The 11,505-nt window shown below is 42.7% G+C and overlaps 1 long non-coding RNA gene across 1 annotated transcript; it reads left to right on the forward strand.

The window, feature by feature from the left end:
• Window positions 1-2,618: 2,618 nt before the first annotated feature.
• Window positions 2,619-3,234, forward strand: LOC129749476 (uncharacterized). Its single transcript, XR_008738057.1, has 2 exons — window positions 2,619-2,691; window positions 2,768-3,234. It is a non-coding gene; the product is annotated as an uncharacterized LOC129749476 (long non-coding RNA).
• The last annotated feature ends 8,271 nt before the right edge of the window (window positions 3,235-11,505 follow it).

Below are 11,505 nucleotides of genomic sequence, written 5' to 3' on the forward strand. Positions count from 1 at the left end.
GGCGGGCGCCGGTTTCGTGTCTTGTTCACTACGGAGAGTTTTGGGCGCATCTTCACCATCACCAGATAGTGGTCTGACTCGATGTTGGCGCCTGGCGTCTGACGTCGATGATGTCCGAGAAGTGCCGGCTGTCAATCAAAACGTGGTCGATCTGTGATTGCGTTTGGTACGGTGATCTCAAGGTGTACTTGTGTGGGAGGCGGTGCTGGAAAAAGGTACGGCCATTCGTTTGGAGGCGGCGAAATCTATCAGTCTGAGGCCGTTTTCGTTGGTCAGCTGGTGCGCACTGAGCCTTCGAATTGTCGGTTTGAATTCCTCCTCCCGGCCGACCTGAGCATTAAAATCTTCGATGACGATCTTGATATCATGTTCTGGGCAACAGTCGTATTCACGTTCCATCTGCGCGTAAAATTCGTTTTTGTCGTCACCGGTACTTCCGAGGTGAGGGCTGTGCACGTTGATGATGCTGATGTTGAAGAACCGGCCCTTGATTCTCAACCGGCACCACCCGATCACGCGCTTTTGCATCTTTCTCATCACTATAAAAGCTGTTCCAAGCTAGTGTGTGTTGCCGCAGTTCTGGTAGATGGCATGACCATCTGGGTACGTTCGTTCCGTGGAGCCCTTCCAGCATACCTCCTGTAGCGCTACGATGTCGAATTTGCGGCTCTTCAATTCGTTGGAGAGCACGTGGGTACTGCCCACAAAATTTAGAGATCGACAGTTTGGGTGTATGGGGTCTCGAGTTGCACATTGTCTACCGTTCGCTAGCCAATGAGCATTTGATAATGTCTCGTTTACATCAATAATGAATGCGGCACTACTTCATGGAGTGCCTAGTGTTATAACTAACTGGATTAACGCAATGCTAAGTAACAGGAATCTTCATTCGTCTTGAGGACAGGCTACAATTACAAAAGTTAGCGAACGTGGTTGCCCACAGGGAGGTGTACTATCACCTCATTTGTGGAACCTAGTTGCAGACGGCTTATTATATACCATCGAGTGATGAAAACCAATACGGTATTAGTTTGGTACTACATGTTCATCCCCCTTCCTACAACCTCGCCACACATTCTGCCTAAGTTTGAATCGACAATAGCTAAGGACGTTTATAGTTTCGTGGGTAAGCTGCACAGTTGGTATATGTCAGCCGAAGTTGAACATTTTGGAGACTACATCATTCCTTTCATAATTTCCCAAAATTTCTTCTAGCGGAACCGAACATCGTGCCAATAATTCAGCGAGTAAATAAGAATCGCAGACACAGCAAACTAAAATTCCTACAGCATCGAAGAAGGTTGACCGAGTGCCTCTTTGGAAGCTCACCACTAAGTACAATGTGATTCGATGCAATTTTAACGACATATAAAGATTTATTTAGAAGTTTGACGAGGATTGTACGGCCAGCTCGATCGAAGTTCGGCTAAAAAAACTTGATGGTTTGTGGGAGAGTTTTAATGAGACTATGATTGCTATAATTTCTCACGAGGAGTAGGACTGCGGGCAAGACGGTGCGTGTGAAACATATAAACTTGAAGTTACACGTTGTCAGGAAATGCAAAAGACCGCGAATTGCTAAATTCTCCCAAAAAGATATGATGAAAATTTTCCCCTATGCTTTGATTAGTGCGGGCGACGCCTCGCCCATGTAGACGAAAAACAAACTCCCCATAGGAAAAAATCGAAAAAATCGAGGCCGTAACTTTTGAAGTCCAGATTTTGGTAAAAAATGTATAAATGTTATTATTGTTTAAATATGGTTACATCTGATACACATTTAATAATTGATTCTTTTTTAAACGTTATTACATAGAACGAATTCAATAATCATCGTTATATCAAACTAGACCCACATAGCTAAATCGCTTGACAAGCTCAGCGTTTAAATATTTTCCCAATCTTTTGCTTTTATTCTAGATTTTATATATTGATATTTTCCTTTTTTTTTGCAAATACATCTGGAAGCTCACAAAAGAAATTAATCAGTTGGAACTTAGCACAATTTGGAAAGTTACTGTGAGTATTCTAACGAGGGTTAAAATGTCATCGTGAATTATCAATTGTAGCTTGAGGAAGCATGCAGTTGTACAGGAGGTGTGCTGATAACCTGGCACACAAAGCTTTTTTTTGTCATACAAAATTTAACTGAAACCCGTATTAAAAAAAGAAAAAAAAATTGAATTCATTCGCGAACGTGATGCTGTTTCCAGGACCATTTCACATTGGTTTCGATAGAGTGACCAATGCAACTTTGAACCAAAAATCGCTTTAATAATAAAAAATAGTTTTTCCAAATAACAGGCTTTTGTAAATTTGGAACATGAAAATCCGAGATTTTGTGTATGCACAAAACATTTTAGTCTTCTGTAATATGAGGTTAAGCTGATGCCAACCCAAATTTTTTTAGATCATGCTGAGCTTTGCTTGGTAACTGGAATGGTTGCAATATGCTTCGATCTTCATGGCACAAACAACTTATTTACTACCGATAATCGGCTGATGTTTTTCGAAAACAATACTGTTTAAAACAACGCATGGAATCACGTCAACGGAAGCTCCCAACAAATATTATGTTCCAGTGTTTTTCCGATTCATTCATGAAAACGTCGGTATAAATGATCTGTGCAGTCCCGGTCCTGGCATCAATTGAACCAAGAACCTCTCCGTGTGGACATCGAATAGTTAAAGGTTTTTATTTATATAGCCAAAGAAAAAAATCAAAGATGCACAAAAACACCTTCTCTATCCTTCTGGTCATCCTAAGCTGCTCCGTGGTCTATCTCCAAGGGGCCGTAATCATTCGGCAGAGCAACCAGAAAGAAACGGGACAATCGGCGATGCCAGCTCGAGTCATCTCAGTGTTGCCAAGTGACGATAAACATCCCAGAAAACGTGACAGTCCCCTGGGAGCCGAGGGGATCATCGATGATTCTCCGGTGGATGTTCCGAGAGAACGAAAGGAAACCTTCTCAGTCAACAAACGGCGGCCATGTTCGTTTTGCAAGTTTTTTACTACAACGACTCCCGTTCCAAAGCGAAAGATTCATTTGAAGTTTGTGCAACCGTAATTTGATGCGCGGATCGCCAATTCGTAAACTTGGCCCACAGTATTACCATTCTCTCGGGAGTGAAGACTGAAGATCTTTCGTTATTTTTAATTAATTTTAAGATAATCCCTTTATTCTTATGAAGTAAGGAAGTTTTATTAATAATAAACATTTGAATCTCTAACATTCCAATTTTTATAGACTTGAGAGAAGAAAAATTATGCCATGTTGATTTTTCAGTAGCTCAACAATGTTAAAACATTGCCAATCCTTTTATTAACCTTTCGCGTTATTTATACTCGTGATCTAAATATTATGGAAATCATTCTCAATAGCACAGTACTTTTTTGCACTAAATTAAAAACACGCGATAGTACCTACCGGGGGCAACAGCTTTCAACAGTAACCAGTCAGTACCATCATCAACAAAGCGCTTGGGGATCCTTTCGACGTTTATTTATATACGCAAGACGATGATCTATTAGAAAATTGCGAGCTGTTATCAGTTACGTAAATTTCCAATGAATTGCATATTCGTATTGATGCTTTCCAACGAAAGTGATAGTGGTTATAATTTGCAATCAAGACGTCATTTCGGTAGCGCTAATGATGACACACCCCCTTTTTATTAGTTTATGAGGCCAATTCTGTCCATTTTGTTCCAAAGAACAAGAATCTGTCAAACCGTCCGGAACTGTGCCCGAAGGAGCAGTACTGGGCAATAATATAGTGGGAACTTCGGAAGAGCAAGAAGACATTCAAAGACGAGAAGAACATGTTAAGAAAATGGAAAAAAAAACAACTGAAAAACTGGTACCGGATGACACTGTAACGACTTTGATGGAGGACATCGAGCGAGAATGCGTTGCACTCAAGGCTCCATCGACTAATTTTTTTTTTGATTTTTGAGTAAATTTATGTATAAAACTACCCTGAAATTTTGGTTTGATTCTAAACATTATAAGAAAATTGGCATGACATTTTCGGTGTCGCAATAATTTCGTGTTCGCCCTTTACCACTCCAGGACAATTTTAGAATAGTGGCATGATGCCAAATCTGGTCAAAATTGCGGAGCTTCGTCGTGCTGCTGCAAGAAAAATTCAAGGCACTCAGATTTGTAGATCTCGCCATTTACTGTGCCCTTTGTCACGAAGGGCTCACTCCTCGGTCCGCAAGAGCTGATGGCCTGCCAAACGAGATATTTGGAAGCGAACTTCGATTTTTTTCTTCTTAACTTTGTCGTTCACATCGAACTTGCTCTTGCCGGTGAAAAACTCCAACCCCGGAATTTGCTTAAAATCGGCTTTTATATACGTTTCGTCGTCCATCTCACAGCAGCCATATTTTGTCAGCATCTTCTCGTAGAGCTTCCGTGCCCGAGTTATAGCCGTCGATTGTTGCCGCTCATCGCGATTTGGGAAGTTCTCTCCCTTGTATGTATGTAATCAAGCTCTCTTCTTTGCATTCTGGACGTAGCTCCGCGACATGCCGATCTTTTTAGCCAAATCAAGGCTTGAGACGTTGGGATTTGCTTTAATCATCCGCTTCACCTTTCCCTCCGTCTTTTGGTTCCCGGTTTTCTTCCAGCTCCTTTGCCGTAGTTCAACGTCAACTGTTCTTGGAACCGCTTCAACACTCTGGAGACGGTTGAATGGTGAATGTCCAATATTTTTCCCAACGACTTCGAATTATGCCCTGTTGAATGTGTCGCAATAATTTCGTATTCACCCTTTACTGTTTGTGAAGTCCGTCTAAAGGTTTTCTATCCGATGTTTGCGCTGCATCTTTATCCGCTCCGATCTGCAGTATCTTTAACCGACCGGTAACTGAAAGATCGTTTCCCAATGCATGGAAAGTTGCGGCTATTTCTCCGATACACAAGTCTGGAAACGCTCACAGCTTGGAAAACTACCAGCCAATATCGATTTTAAAAGCAATATCGAGATCTTCGAAATTTTGATGAACGAGCAAGTGTATGCCGTTGTTAAACCTTTGATCTCGGAATACCAACATGGACTCGTCAAGAAAAGGTCAACAGTTACTAATTTGATGCGCTACGTAAGTTCACTGAATAAAAGTATGGAGAAAGGCTGCCAGATAGATTAAGTTTATATTGACTTTGCCAAAGCTTTCGACCGTGTGCCGCACAAAATATTGGTTGCAAAGTTGAATCGACTAGGGTTCCCGGCTTGGGAACTCGAGTTTCGAGTTTTCGAGTTTCAATTGATTCTCATGAATTTTGACCAGCAAAAAAGGGTTCTATGATTTGCTCAGTAATCAGAAGAATATTTGTGAAACCGTCATCTAATTGTGTTTTGGGAGTTAATCTTAATTGAAAAAAATTGCACACAAATTCATACTGATAATGCTTCAAAATATTAAAAGGATGTTTTATGAATGGATTTTTGAGAAAACTCAACCTGGAGATCCAATAAAACATCAACTTAGTTCGTGAATCTGGAAGTTATTGGCTATGGCTCGAAAGTCAAATTTGAAGAAAAAAGTAGTTCAACTCTTTGAATTCGTTCTCAAAAAATGGCAAAAAAAGGCAGCCCAATTTGCAATATTTTGTAGTCCAGAAATGTGGGAATCTATCCAACGTAAAATTAGAGTGGAGTTATGTGGAGTTTTTTTTAATCTCTATTTGAAGTTAAAAAACTTTAAATATATATCGTTTTTTGGAACTAGATTCCATATAAAAAATTTCAACTTTATTCCAAAACAAAAAATTTTATTACATAATGTGTAAAATATGCCTCACAAAAATATAAAAATAATTGCAAAGTAAAATATTTTCATCATTTCAATATATATTCGGTTTTCAATGTAAGCAAATCTTTGCGAAATTTTCAAAAAATATTCAAACTTTTCTCAGCATTTCTTTGAGAACTCCTAAACGGGTAAACTTATAACTATCATTTTAATGGTTTCATGAAGCTTGAGAATGCCGGAACACGATGAAATATTTGGATAGACGATTATGAGTGCTTCAAAAATCGACTTTCTGCCAGCTTTTCTGGGGTTTGGACCACTGTGCGCCGATGATCTGAAGGTTTTCCGAAAGATCCATAACAGTGTTGACTGTCTGGCCCTTCATCAACTGAGTTAGGCTGGAGAATGGGAAGTCTATTCTCGACCTAGAAGTGAAGATCGTCAACAGGCTCACATTTGTAGAACATGTCGCGCTTATTTCTGCAAAAGGATTTGCTGATCTCAGATTCCTGGGTCGGAACACCAAGGATTTTGTTGACGTTCACGCATTGAAAGCCATATACTGTGATTTAGTACGTAGCATCATGGAGTACGCCGGCCAGGTGTGGGCTCCAGCTCAGAGAACACAATGCCATCGTCTTGAACGAGTTCACCGATGTTTCCTAAGATACGCTCTACGGCGTCTTCCCTGGAATGACCCGATTCAACTCTCACCGTATGAGGAAAGGTGTGCTTTGAATCTCTGATCGCATCGAACTGCAGCAAGGTGCAAAGAAGTTCCTTATTGGTGCTATATGGAACCACAAAGTTTAGTTTTTGAGTTTGTATTACATTCTATATGTACTAATGTAAAAAAAAGGGTTATAGGGATGAATCATCCCAAAGGATGAAAATCCCGTACAAAAAAAAACTAATGTAAAAACAGGACGAAAGGCTGTAAACCGAGCACCGGGGCGTTAGTAGTAAACATAATATACTAATAGTAACCATTATCATCAATGCGGCTTCGAGATCTTTCTGTTCAGGAGTCAGGACGTTGCTCTTGAAGCAGGTTTTGTTATTCAGCTGCTATCAGTTACACAATTTATAATCCAAAGCAAATGCAGAATGTTGTGATTCTCTCTGATAGTGTTTCATTATTTGTTATAGCTGTACTCTTTGACGAAGAGACTATAGCAAACAAACAGGCGCGATCTGATCCCTTTCAAAATAATACAATCAGCAACCATGCTGCAGTGTTGCTCCAGGATTGCCGTTAATAAAACTTTTTATGACTGCTGTTTCGGTTTAACGGACAGAGTTGATCAAAATTCTATCACTTCATTACTGCTCTTTATTTACTTTGTTTGAAATTGATAAGAAATAATTAAGAAATGATTTTCTTATCAAATTTGTTAAAATGCATTCAAATGATAACCATGCCTTCGTCTTTGCAATTCCAAAATTTTAAGTTTGTCAAGTCTTTTGCTGGATTAAAATGCCACTGACAGAAAATCAAAAATTCCAATCGTGACATAACGAGGAAGAATGACCCTAACGGGCCAAAAAAGAAAAAAAAATCGTGACATTTCGTCTCTTTGTTTACTATAGCCTTGTACTCTTTGACGTTATCATGTAGTAATTTACAAACGGAAGCAATCCTCTTTCATCAATCGTAACGAAATAAAAAAATTGAAGGGAAAGTTAGCTCTTGTTTTTCCAGGTATAGAATAATATACGAGGATCGTCAGGAACAGTCAGCTGGCTTGTGATATAGCTCAGTTGGCAAGTCAGTTTTTCAATAGCTGTCCGCCAACTGCATCGTTGATATTTATAAGTCGCGAATGACATAAAGATGTTAAAACGACTAAAAGCGAAACAAAAAATAGTCAGCGCCCATACCTTTAACTCCGGGTCCGGATGGCATCCCTAACGTTGCAGTGAAGGCCGCGCCCATAGAACATCCCGGTATGTTCCGGTCATCACTGCAACAATGCGTGGATGAGAGGGTCTTCCGAGACGTGTTGAAGCGGTAGCGATTGGTGCTCCTGCCAAAACCGGATAAGCCACCAGGTGACCCATCAGCTTATCGCCCGATATGCCTCCTGGATACTGCTGGAAAGATGCTAGGTAAGGTGGTCCAGAGCAGGATACTGCTCTACACCGAAGGTGTGGACGGTCTATCCGATAAACAGTTTGGTTTTCGGAAAGGCTGCTGGACGGTGGATGCCATCATCGAAATGGCAGATGAAGCCAGACTTAAGAAGAGGAAAGGAGACCGGTTTTGCGCTGTGGTCACCCTTGACGCGAAGAACGCCTTCAACAGCGTTAGTTGGGCAGCGATTGAGTCGCCGCTCATTCGCATGAGGATTCCGGCATATATCTGTAGGATGGTGGAATGTTACTTCCGTAATCGTCAACTACAGTATATGACCAGTGAGGGACTGGAAACAGTTTGTGTCTCGGCAGGGGTTCCACAAGGATCGATACTTGGCCCGGTATTGAGGAACATCGTTTACGACAAACTGCTGACACTGCTTCTCCCCACGGGAGTGAGACTTGTGGGATTCGCAGACGACGTGGTTCTCCTGGCATTAGGCCCATCAACTAGCTACTTGCCACAGTAACAATTGAGAAGGTGGAAAATTTGATGCACTCCAAGAGCGTCTAGCTCACCACAAGACCGAGATGGTGCTGATCACCAACCTGATTTCAGCGCAATCAGGTACGATTGCAGCTAGAACGTGCGCAATCGAATCCAAGCATGCGATCAAGTGCCTGGGGGTGATGATCGACGACCGGATGAGCTTCACGGCCCACGTCGACTACTCCTGTAAAAGAGCGGCAATGGCGCAGCAACCCTCTCACGGGCCATGTCGAACAACTCGACGATCCGCTGCAGAAGAAGGAGGGTCCTGGCGAGTGTGACCTCGTCCATTTTGCGGTACGGAGCGGCAGCCAGTAAAGCAGCCTTGAACAGACAGTGTAATCTGCAAAAGCTCTGCAGTGTGCAGAGGCTGATGAACCTGCGAGTAATCATCGCATACCGAACGGTGTCCTCGGTAGCTGCTGATGTTGTGGCGGATGTCATGCCCATCACGGTCTTGCTAGAGGAAAATATCTTCTGCTACGACCACAGGCACATGCCTGGTGTGCGGAAACATGCCCGAGAGGTCTTGATGTCCAACTGGCAGCACCAGTGAAACAGTTCGGAACGGTGGACCCATCGCTTGGATTGGAAACATGAAGAGATGGATTTCTGCATGACACAGTTCTGGACTGGTCACGGATACTTCATGCAGTATCACCATCGTTTTGGATCGGTTCTGCCCAGCCTGCGGTGACACAGTAGAGACACAAGAGCACGTAGTGTTCAACTGTGTGATGTTCGAAGGGGTATGCGCCGCCTGCGGACCAGACACGACAGCCGAGAACCTCGTGCGGAGGATGCGTGGTCAGCGATGGGTTCACCCGGATCATGACTGACTGAGGAGTTGGGACCAGTACAGTCGGCGACCGGTATAGGGTGACTCCTGCGTCGGGAAGCATCTGAGTAGTGTGCGTCCGAACCTGGCAGTAAAGCATAGAACGATAAGACTTTACCTTCTGCGTATGCCGAGCTGCCTGGTACTTCGCACATCTGTGTGTACGATACCACCAACGTTACCGTTACGGAGTATCTGAGTCGAACGCGCCCTCTGCGACGGAGGCTGTGGGGATAATACAAGACTTTCTCCGCAATCGAACTCGTAGGGGGAAGAGTATTCACGTCGCGGAATACCCACATCGCCGTCGGATGAGCCACTCGAGTCGGGTTGAATGACATCACCGTCGGGATTCATCTGAGTCGCAAGCTTTAAAGACCCGTACGTGTGCTGTAACAGGCGCGAGTCTAGGATAAGCTGCTCTCGATTCGGTACACGGCGGGTAAAAAGCCTAGGGTTGCCAGCCCCAAAGCTGTCAGCCAAAGGAAGGAGGAAGACCGGACCACAGTGGAGTAGAATGCCCTTTGGGCGGGGAGCATTCGATTAGTGTGCGACCGATCCTAGCAGTAAAGCATTCAAGAGTAAAGCAGTAAGACTCTACCTTCTGCGTATGCCGAGCTGTTAGGTACGTCGTGAACGGCAGGAAACCTCCACCGCCGCGCCGCAGAGTATCTAAGTATCTAAGTAGAACGCGCTCCCTACGACGGAAGCTGCGGGGATAAGACATTAACTTTTTCGCAAGCGAACTCGTAGGGGGAACAGTATTCACGCCTCGGAATACTCTCGGGTAGAGTGACTTCACGTCGTCGGCGGGTGAGTCACTCGAGTCGGTGTTGGGTGACGTCTTCGCCGGGAATCATCCGAGTAGTTTTCGTAAAGCCTCGGACGTGTGCTGTGACAGACGTGAGTCTAGGATAAGCTGCTTTCGATTCGGCACACGGACGGGTAAAGTGGAGAGGGCCTCGAGACAAACCAAGCGGAGGCAAGTTCTCGAGTCGTTAGTGGAGAGGTCATTGGTCTCGAACAGAGGCGGAGTGCACGATAGTCGCGGAAACCAAGCGAGCCTCGAGTTACGAGTAAAGGCCTGACCTCGAGTCGTCAAAGGAGAGGTCCTTAGTCTTGAATCGTAACAAGAGGCATGGTATATATGCTGGAGTTTTGACTTAAAGATGAGTAAGCCAATGAGCGCTTAAGCGCGGACTTGGTCTCCCATCTCGGGTACAGCCTTCGATGCAGGTCCGGATGAGAATTATGACCAGAGGCCCCAGGTGGACGTAATGGCGTAGGGGTACATAGTATTTAGAGTCGACCAATTGCACCCATGGACCCAGAGTAGTATACTGGGGAGACGCGGTGGCTCGCCGTGCCTTAGAATGCAATCCGTAAAAAGGATTTACCACCTAGGTGATCAACTAATAAAAAAAAAGGTTGTGATCAAGGATAAGAACCCTCCCAACACACCAGAACTTCTCCCAATCGAGAAATATTGGACGATAGTTAAGCAAAACAGTAAGAATACCCAAAAAACTGTAAGCAGCGAGAAGCAGTTCAAAGTAAACTGGCGTTCTGCGCCGAAGAAAGTGGATAATAGGTGACTGTACAAAATCTGATGGCAGGCGTCAAACGAAACGCTCTCGAATTTTTACTAGGTTGGTCGAAATCTTAACTGAGTATTTTTCCTGGCTTTAATACAGATTTAACTTCAACAAGAAAGATAGGTACTTTGATTTTTTTAATAAACGAATAATCGATCTAGACGCAATTGAGTTTGACTACTTGTTGATCCGAAAACCGTTTAAAAAATTAAAATGGATCAAAAATTCAATAAGCAATTATAAAAACCAAAAAGAATTAAAAATCATTTAGTACACTTTTTAAACAATTGTAATGATTGAAAACAAACAAAAAATTGTTTTAATTTTTTGGCATGAATTGCTTAGATAAAGGTTAATAATGTTAATTCCATTAACAGATTTTTTTTCCTTAACGGATTGCAGTAGAAGGTTAAATGTGTAAAGAACAGTGTGAAATAGTGTATTGGCGCTTATAAGTCATAAGAATGTATCATAATGTGTTTTTATAAAAAAAAATTATATCTCGTTAAAAAACTTGTTTTGCTTTCCTTTAAAATGGCTTTCTTTTCATCACTTTACAAGTTGCTCAAATTTAAAAAGCTGTGTAAAAACCCAACCCCAGTTGGGAGCATTGCATAGCCGTAGGCAATTCATCACTACCAGAGCTTTCGAATGAGAACCGCGCACGGAAATGAACACTCAAA

This window comes from Uranotaenia lowii, chromosome 2 (assembly GCF_029784155.1).
Source record: "Uranotaenia lowii strain MFRU-FL chromosome 2, ASM2978415v1, whole genome shotgun sequence".
In the NCBI taxonomy this organism is placed as follows: Eukaryota; Metazoa; Arthropoda; class Insecta; order Diptera; family Culicidae; genus Uranotaenia; species Uranotaenia lowii.